At 35.6% G+C, this 7,649-nt stretch overlaps 1 protein-coding gene and 1 long non-coding RNA gene across 2 annotated transcripts in view; one reads left to right on the forward strand and one right to left on the reverse strand.

The window, feature by feature from the left end:
• Positions 1-1,657, forward strand: part of LOC108166796 (uncharacterized) — a 2,407-nt gene extending 750 nt beyond the window's left edge. Inside the window, exons 2-3 of the long non-coding RNA XR_001777178.1 lie at positions 971-1,064; positions 1,186-1,657. This is a non-coding gene — a long non-coding RNA (uncharacterized LOC108166796). The remainder of the gene's footprint in view (positions 1-970; positions 1,065-1,185) is intronic.
• zgc:154093 (cdc42 effector protein 2) overlaps positions 1-7,386 on the reverse strand; it is a 10,149-nt gene extending 2,763 nt beyond the window's left edge. Inside the window, exon 1 of the mRNA XM_008426644.2 lies at positions 7,222-7,386. The gene's annotated coding sequence lies outside the window, so the exon portion shown is untranslated. The remainder of the gene's footprint in view (positions 1-7,221) is intronic.
• Positions 7,387-7,649: the final 263 nt, after the last annotated feature.

Raw genomic sequence — 7,649 nt, forward strand, 5'->3', positions numbered from 1 at the left:
CACCACACACACACACACACACACACACACACACACACACACACACACACACACACTTCAAATCAAACAAAATTGCAGTTAAAATTTTTTGCTTGTGCTGCTATTTAAAGATATGATCAATTTAGAGATATTATTAAAAAAGTTTCCTCAGAGGTCATCATCAATATCTGCAAAGCAAAAGCAGCACAAACGAAAAAATGTGTTGCACAAACGTAGTCAAGTTGATTGACACAAACTTTGTCTGATTTGAAGAAGGTGGTTGGTCTGGTTGACCTTTCATGACCTCTGGAAACATTTATTGACATCTGTAAACTGATAAATGGCGGCATTAAAAATGTCCAGAAGAAACATTTGAGTTTCAGGTTTACATTTCTGTTGATTCTTGATAAAAGTTAAATAGTCTGCCAGTAGAATCAATATTAAAGAATTATTGATTTAAAACAAGCTACTATTTCTTGCTGAAAAGTTGTTGTAAACTTCAACTTATTTCAAGTTTAAGATATTTCCACTGGAAACTAGATCAAAAATATTTGGGTTTCACACAAAAACACAAAAACCTGCAAAGTATTTTAGTCTAGTTTCATGTGGAATTAAATTTATATGCTTGAATTAAGACAAAACCAGCTAACAAGTAACTTTTCAGCAACTTCTCTTTTTATTAAATAATCCCTTAATATTGATGAAAAAGTTTGGCAGATATTTTAATTTAAAACAAGACGTTTTTCCCATGTTGTAACTAAAACCGTTTCATCAAAATTTAGGAATTATTGACTCAAAACAAACTCTTATATCTTGCTGGAAAGTTACTTGCAAGTTAGTTTCCTCTTAATTCAAGCCTGCTTAGATATCTGCACTAGAAACTAGAATAAAAATCAAAAATACTTGGTAAGATTTTGTGGATGTTGTGTTTTTGCAGTGCAGTCGATCAGCAGGTTCAAAGTTTCTGCTTTCCTCCTCTTATCGCCTCCAGAGACAGACAGAGCATGTGACGGGTTCACGGCCGGGTCGTCTCCAAGCAACGTTCAAGAAACGACTAAACTGACCTTTTGCTGACCCCTGATATTGTAATTATTCATAATTTAAATTTAATTATGTAAAAACTAAAAACTTCAGTGAATTTTGCAGAAATGTTGCAAAAGAAAAGAAGTGAGTTTGCATTTTCACGTTTTGTACATTTCTGTGCAGCAATGAAGCACCAACATCAGCGTGTGATGATATTCTGGTTCCCATCACATGACAGCAGCGTCTGAAAAACTGCTGCGAATGTTCAGAGACACGGAAAATACTTTAAAAAGTTAATTTTAATTGATTTTCTCTGCAAAAACACAAACTATTACCCGTTCTAGTTTCTAGATCAGGTAGATCTAGTCTCATTTGAAATGAGACTAAACTAATTTACAAGTAACTTTTCATGTTTTCATGCAAATATAAGAGCTTGTTTTAAGTCAATAATTCCCTAATATTGATTGAAAATACTACCAGCAGATTATTGCACTTACAACATGGGAAAAATACCAGCGATGTCCAAAGTGTGGCACAGGGGCCATTTGCGGTCCTCTGAATGATTTTGTTTGGCTCCTCTGCCCACAGAGGGTCTAGTGGAGAACAAAACACCAGACTGAAGACATTTATCATTCAGTTTTTAGTAAAAAAAAAAAAAAAAAGAGAGAAAAACGATAAATAATGCAAATGGAAATTATTAATTCATCAGGCAGTTAATTGATTTGTTGCTTATTGTGACAGGTTTGGTCTCACGGGAGACCAAGTCTTGGTTTTACATTACATAAGAAATTATTTTTAGTTAATGATTTTAGCAACTATTGGACCATAACATCAATAATAACTAGAAAAAATAGTAAGGTGTGCTCTGTATACCAAGTATTTAGTAAAAAGTACTCCGTACATTTCTTTCAACAAAAAATTGATGAAACTTTAACAGTGCGTCTGTGTCTATTTTGGTTAAAACATGTTTGTTTTTCATTCAGAAAGTAGAGAATCCAGAAATTTTACTCAAGAGTAGAGATACTTCATAATAAAATTACTCAAAGTGCAATATAGTAAAAATCCATTTTTCCAAAACGTTACTGAAGTACATGTAACTGAGTTGAGGTGACCAGTTGCTATCCATCTCTGACCAGCAGCAACCAGAAGGTATAAAAAAGTTGCATCAAGAATTGAGCAACTTTTCAGCTTTGAATGGAACAAGAGATTCATCCGAGCGACTGATTGATGTTGCAAACATCCATAGAAGAAAACCGCAACCTGGACTGGCTCATGCCTGTAAAACTGGATTAATCTAATTACTGCAACAAAAAACACAAAAGCCGATTTCCACAGACGCCTCTGCAGCAGCGAGCAGCACCGCAGCGTCTGAAACGGCAGCCGAGTCCGATTGAAGTGAAGAACAAAAACAATCAGAGGTCAGGCCTCCTCTCAACACACAGAGCAATAAACTCCTCAAGTCCGAACCAAATTATGGAACAAATGAATCATGTGGATTCCCAACGACGTCGATGCTGAGCTCATAAACACACCCAGACCTAAATCTGGAACAAGTTTGACCACAACAAGAGAGAAACGAGCCAGTCAGAACCGGTCCAGACAAACCGGTGAAGCAACACTTTCTTCGTAAATTTGGACGTTTTGCTGCAAAGATTTCAGCTTTCCAGCCAAACAGTGACACAGAAAAGACAGTTTCATCGTGTTTTTGTAAATAAAAAGGATAAAACAATAAAGCATAACTCCAGAGAAGAATCTTAAATGTGATTTAATTTAATCAACTGGATGCTACACTGCAAAAACACAAAATCTTACCAAGTATTTTGGTTTTGTTCCTAATGCAAACATCTTAGTACAACAGAAATAAGACAAAACTAACTTACAGTAAAATATAAAAACTTGTATTAAGTCAATAATTCCTTAACAATGATGAAAATGTTTTAATCTCAGATTATTTCATTTATAACACTACATTTTTCCCATGTTGTAAGTAAAATAATCTGCCAGTGTAGCTATTAGCTCATTATCAATATTAAGGAATTATCGACTTAAAACAAGCCAACATATCTCACTGTAAAGTTACATGTTACTTTTGCTTTATTTAAAGATATTTGCACTGGAAACTAAACCAAAATTACTTGGTAACATTTTGTGTTTTTGCAGTGTAAAAAGAAATAAACTGGATTCAAACTCACAGATCGATGAGAAGCTTTCAGATACGATCATTTATCCCATCCAACGTCTGGTTGACTCCTTAAAAACTGACATCCTTTGCAACTGGCAGCGACTTTATGACCAAACTCAAATTTTCTAATTTTCTGTCCTCTATAAAACCATTTATTGGTTTTTCAGTCTGTCCTCTCTGCCTACGCCACTATTACTCGTGTTATTTCATTAAAACAGATGTGAGTACGTCCTAAAACACACTTGTACTAAAAATAAAATAAATAAAATCTTTACTGAGATTAGAAAATTGTGTTTTAAAAGGCTTTAACACATTCCAAAGATCCTTTGACATAAATAAATTCCTTTTGTTGGATGTATTTATTTTTTTGCTGGGTTTTTATTTTCCAAGATTTTAAACACTTACCTGCATCTTAACATTGAGCTTTAACAAGAAAGTCAAACATATAATTTCTGATACACATTTTTAAAAAAAAATCACAACATCATCAGTAAAGCTAATATTTGTGACTGTTGGATCAAAAAATACAATATTTCCCGTTTTATCCAGTTTTCACTCGACACAGTTATCCTTTGTTTTTAAGCAGTTATGAGACGTGGAGCAGAAACAAACTGCTGCTGCACAAGTTACTCAGCAGGTTGTTGCTAGGCAACCGAAGAGCGAGTGAGTTAGTCGATTCCACCAAATTAGCTTATTTAGCCGAGAGGCTAAAGTCTTTCCTGCGTCTCCCAGAATGCTGTGCGGTTCCAGATCAGAGTTCATTGAATTTGAAATTAAACGAATGAATTTCTATACATCGAATATTGAATATGCCATGTAATATTTATCGATATTGATTCATGTGTCTATTCTCTCTCTCTGAAACTGTCAGACTGTATTATAGTCTTTAGAGTCGCGCATGTTAAAGGTTGAATATAGTGTATTTTTACCAATATACTGAGCATGTATGTGTGCGTCTTATTTATTTTGTATGTTTATTATTTATTTAATTATAATTTTTACAGTGTGCTATGCTGATACAAATTTTCCTTCCTCATTGATCAATAATATCTTATCTTATCGCAATAGATATCGTTATTGATTTATTGTCCAGCTCTACATGATCGTATCATGACTGACTACAAATAAAGAAACAACTTTGAGAATCCAGAAGTTTACAGTGCTTTTCTGTTTAGTTTAGAGTTAAATTGCGACACCAGCTTAACTCCTCATGAAGGAAGGTCAGCTGGCGTCTCTTCGCTTCGTGCATCACCTTTCCTGGAAGCAGCAATCTGGGCCACGCACTGATGATGCAATCAACCACGGAGGAGGAGGAGGAGGAAGAGGAGGAGGCTGATCCAACATCTGTTTCTGCTCTCAGGCTCCATTTGTTTCCCGACTGCTTAAACGGCACCGTTGAGCCACCCATCATCATCATCATCATCATCTGGGACAAACAGCATTGTTGTTGTTCCTCTGCAGGTCGGTGCAAAGCTGCACAGCAGGCGACAGTTGGGCAAAACGTGCTCTGCCTGTCTGGTAATCCGTTTGTGTTTTTTACTGTAAAGTAAAGCTGATTTGATCCGTTGTTGGGTTAATATGGTTGTTTTTGCCAAAAGTGGGCTGTTTGATGCGCTTAATTAAAAAAAAAAAAAAAAAAAAAACTTACAAACTTGCAACTGAGAACTTGTGTTGACGGAAAAATAAAAAAACACAGAGGAAAGCCTTATAATGTGAAAGTTATGTTCTAATTTCTGAGACTGGGAAACTGCTCATGCACACTAAATAAACAATCTGGTTGTAAACACGTCAGCGAGGAATTACATCTTTAGTGGCTGTTCAGCCCTCGCTCTCTGCAAAACACGTTTTAAGTGTTTTTGTCTCGTTTCTAACATCTTCTCACACTTGAAATGAGGCAAAACTGGCTTATTTTCAGTCAATACCTAATATTGAAGAAAACATTCTAGTTCTGCTGGCAGATTATTTCACTTTGAATAAGATTTAACAATAATCTAAACATTTGTTTAGGTTATTGAACCTTATTTTTTAGCAAGATATAGGAGCTTTTTAAATCAATAATTTATCTGTATTGATTTTTAAAAAGTACTAATTTCACTGGCAGATTGTTTCACTTATATTCTTTCCATGTTATGGGACTTTTTCATCAATATTAAGGAATTATGCATTTAAAACAAGCTCCGATGCTGCCGAAACGTTACTTGTTAGTTTTTGTTTAATTTAATTGTGCCAAGATATTTACATAGAAAATAGACCAAAAATACTTGGTAAGATTTTGTGTTTTTGCAGTGTATGTCTTTCTATATGGTTTTAGCAAGAAGTCCATGTTTTAATCTACAAATAGAGTTATATCGTTACATCCGTTTATACCAAGGCTTTTCCCTCTATGTGGTCTAATTAATAACAAAATATCACATTTTGGCTTCAGAGTTGCATAAAGATTGCTACAAAGTCGGCCTTCTATCACACAAAGAACATTTCAGGGATTAAAGGAATAATATCTCAACACAATCTAGAAAAACTCCTCCATAGTCGCATTTATTACCGTAACAGTGTCTCTTCACAGCCTAAAAAATCAATCAGATCCAGAACGCTGCTGGCGTTCTGACTAAAACCAGGAAGATGGAGCTCATCACGCCCGTTCTAAAGTCCTTCCACTGGCTTTAAAATACTGCTGCTAGTTTATAAATCACTGAAAGGCTCAGCAAAAAATCCAAGTTACAGTGATAATCACATGACCAACAAACAGAAATCCTTATTTTCAGTCAAATCTCCACATAAACACTTTTTTCACCTCACATGAGTCATGCAACCTACAGCAGGATGTTACTACTGGCAGAAACCACAAAGAAGAAGATGACAGGAAGTAGCTGGAGGATGGTGGTGCGGCATGTTTCTTTTATGACTTATCACAATTAAAATCAGTTGTGATTTTAACTGTATTTTTCATTTAATAGAAACACAGCAACTGCAAAATTGTGTTTTTTCAACATTAGCAGAATACCAGCAGCGTTTCCATTAGCTATAGAATTGGGCGACTTGAATTTGCTTAATGGAAAATCTGCAATTTCGAAAAACAAAATTTTTTTCAATAAAAAAGTTTTGGCGCTAGGATTACGTGTTTTCTTTTCGGTGACATCAAAATTGGTTTATTTCTGAAAGCTGTAATAGCAACATTTATTTTGCTTCAGAGGAGTAACATAACCAGATGTTAAAGTGACATCTTCCTTCTCCCTAAAAGTGATGACTCCATGCGCTGCCTACACTTTGAATCAGCTCAGCTTGTGACTCACGTCTGCTTTACATGTTGCAAAATCCGTTGGAGGAGCAGCTTTTCAGTTTTCCAGCGCCTCGCTTTGTTGCCGTCACCCTAATTGGGAACAGTTTAACTGGTTCCAGCAGCTGCTGGAGTGCATCCAGTTAAAAAAAAAAGGCTGTGATCAGAGGAACAAAGTGAAGGTTTAATTAACTTCCTCAGCTCTCATTCCGTGTGTGTTATGTAACTGCAGCCGCTGAGATCATCTGCAGGTTCTCCTGAAGTTTTCCCAGCTGACTGATTTCATTCCCCCACCGGGAAAAATCCACGCAGTTTCATTCTTCACTTGATTTCCTCCTTTAATAAATCACGTTTAGCTCATTTCACCAACTTTGACGCATGTAAAACATTTAAACCAGTTTTATAAATTAGATTATGGTAACCAGCTATAGTCCACTGATCAGCTAGCAGGAGAAATCTTTTAAAAATATGAATAAAATTACCTTTTTCTTGCAAAAACGCATTGAAAAGCGTAAAGCTGAGACTTTTCCTGCCTGATGTCCATGTGGAAGCGCACAAAGGGAGTGTGACACGCAGCCTGCCAGAAGCTTTTATGTCAACAAATAAAATGTAACACAGGTCACTTTTTACTCTTTTTGTTTTCCATACAATAGAGACACAAAAACCCCATTCAGACGCTGAGCAGCGGTGACCAACCGCACATTTTAACGCATTAAAAGACCTCCAAAAATACAGAAAATAGTCATTTAAAGTCGAGATTTACCTCAAGAATAAAACCAGTCTTTTCTCCTCGTAAATCACAGTGAGGTTTTTTTAAAGTCCAACAATCCACGGACACGAAGGTGAGTTTCCTGCGGGGAATAAACCTCTTACTGACGGGTCGTTATTACTGTCTGAGAAAGTTAAAGTGGATCAGCTTCCCAGCTGAAGGAGAGGCATTAAATCAGGTCAGCCGGAGGGAAAGAGGGGGACTTCCGGTTTAGGATTTCAAAATAAGATGAGAATCAAAAAGATGGGGGTTTTTGTCACAGATTTTTATAGGTAAAAATATTTGTAAAAGTTTTTAAACTATTTTAAATCAATCAATCAATCAACCTATCTATCTATCTATCTATCTATCTATCTATCTATCTATCTATCTATCTATCTATCTATCTATCTATCTATCTATCTATCTATCTATCTATCTAT

This window comes from Poecilia reticulata, linkage group LG13 (assembly GCF_000633615.1).
Source record: "Poecilia reticulata strain Guanapo linkage group LG13, Guppy_female_1.0+MT, whole genome shotgun sequence".
In the NCBI taxonomy this organism is placed as follows: domain Eukaryota; kingdom Metazoa; phylum Chordata; class Actinopteri; order Cyprinodontiformes; family Poeciliidae; genus Poecilia; species Poecilia reticulata.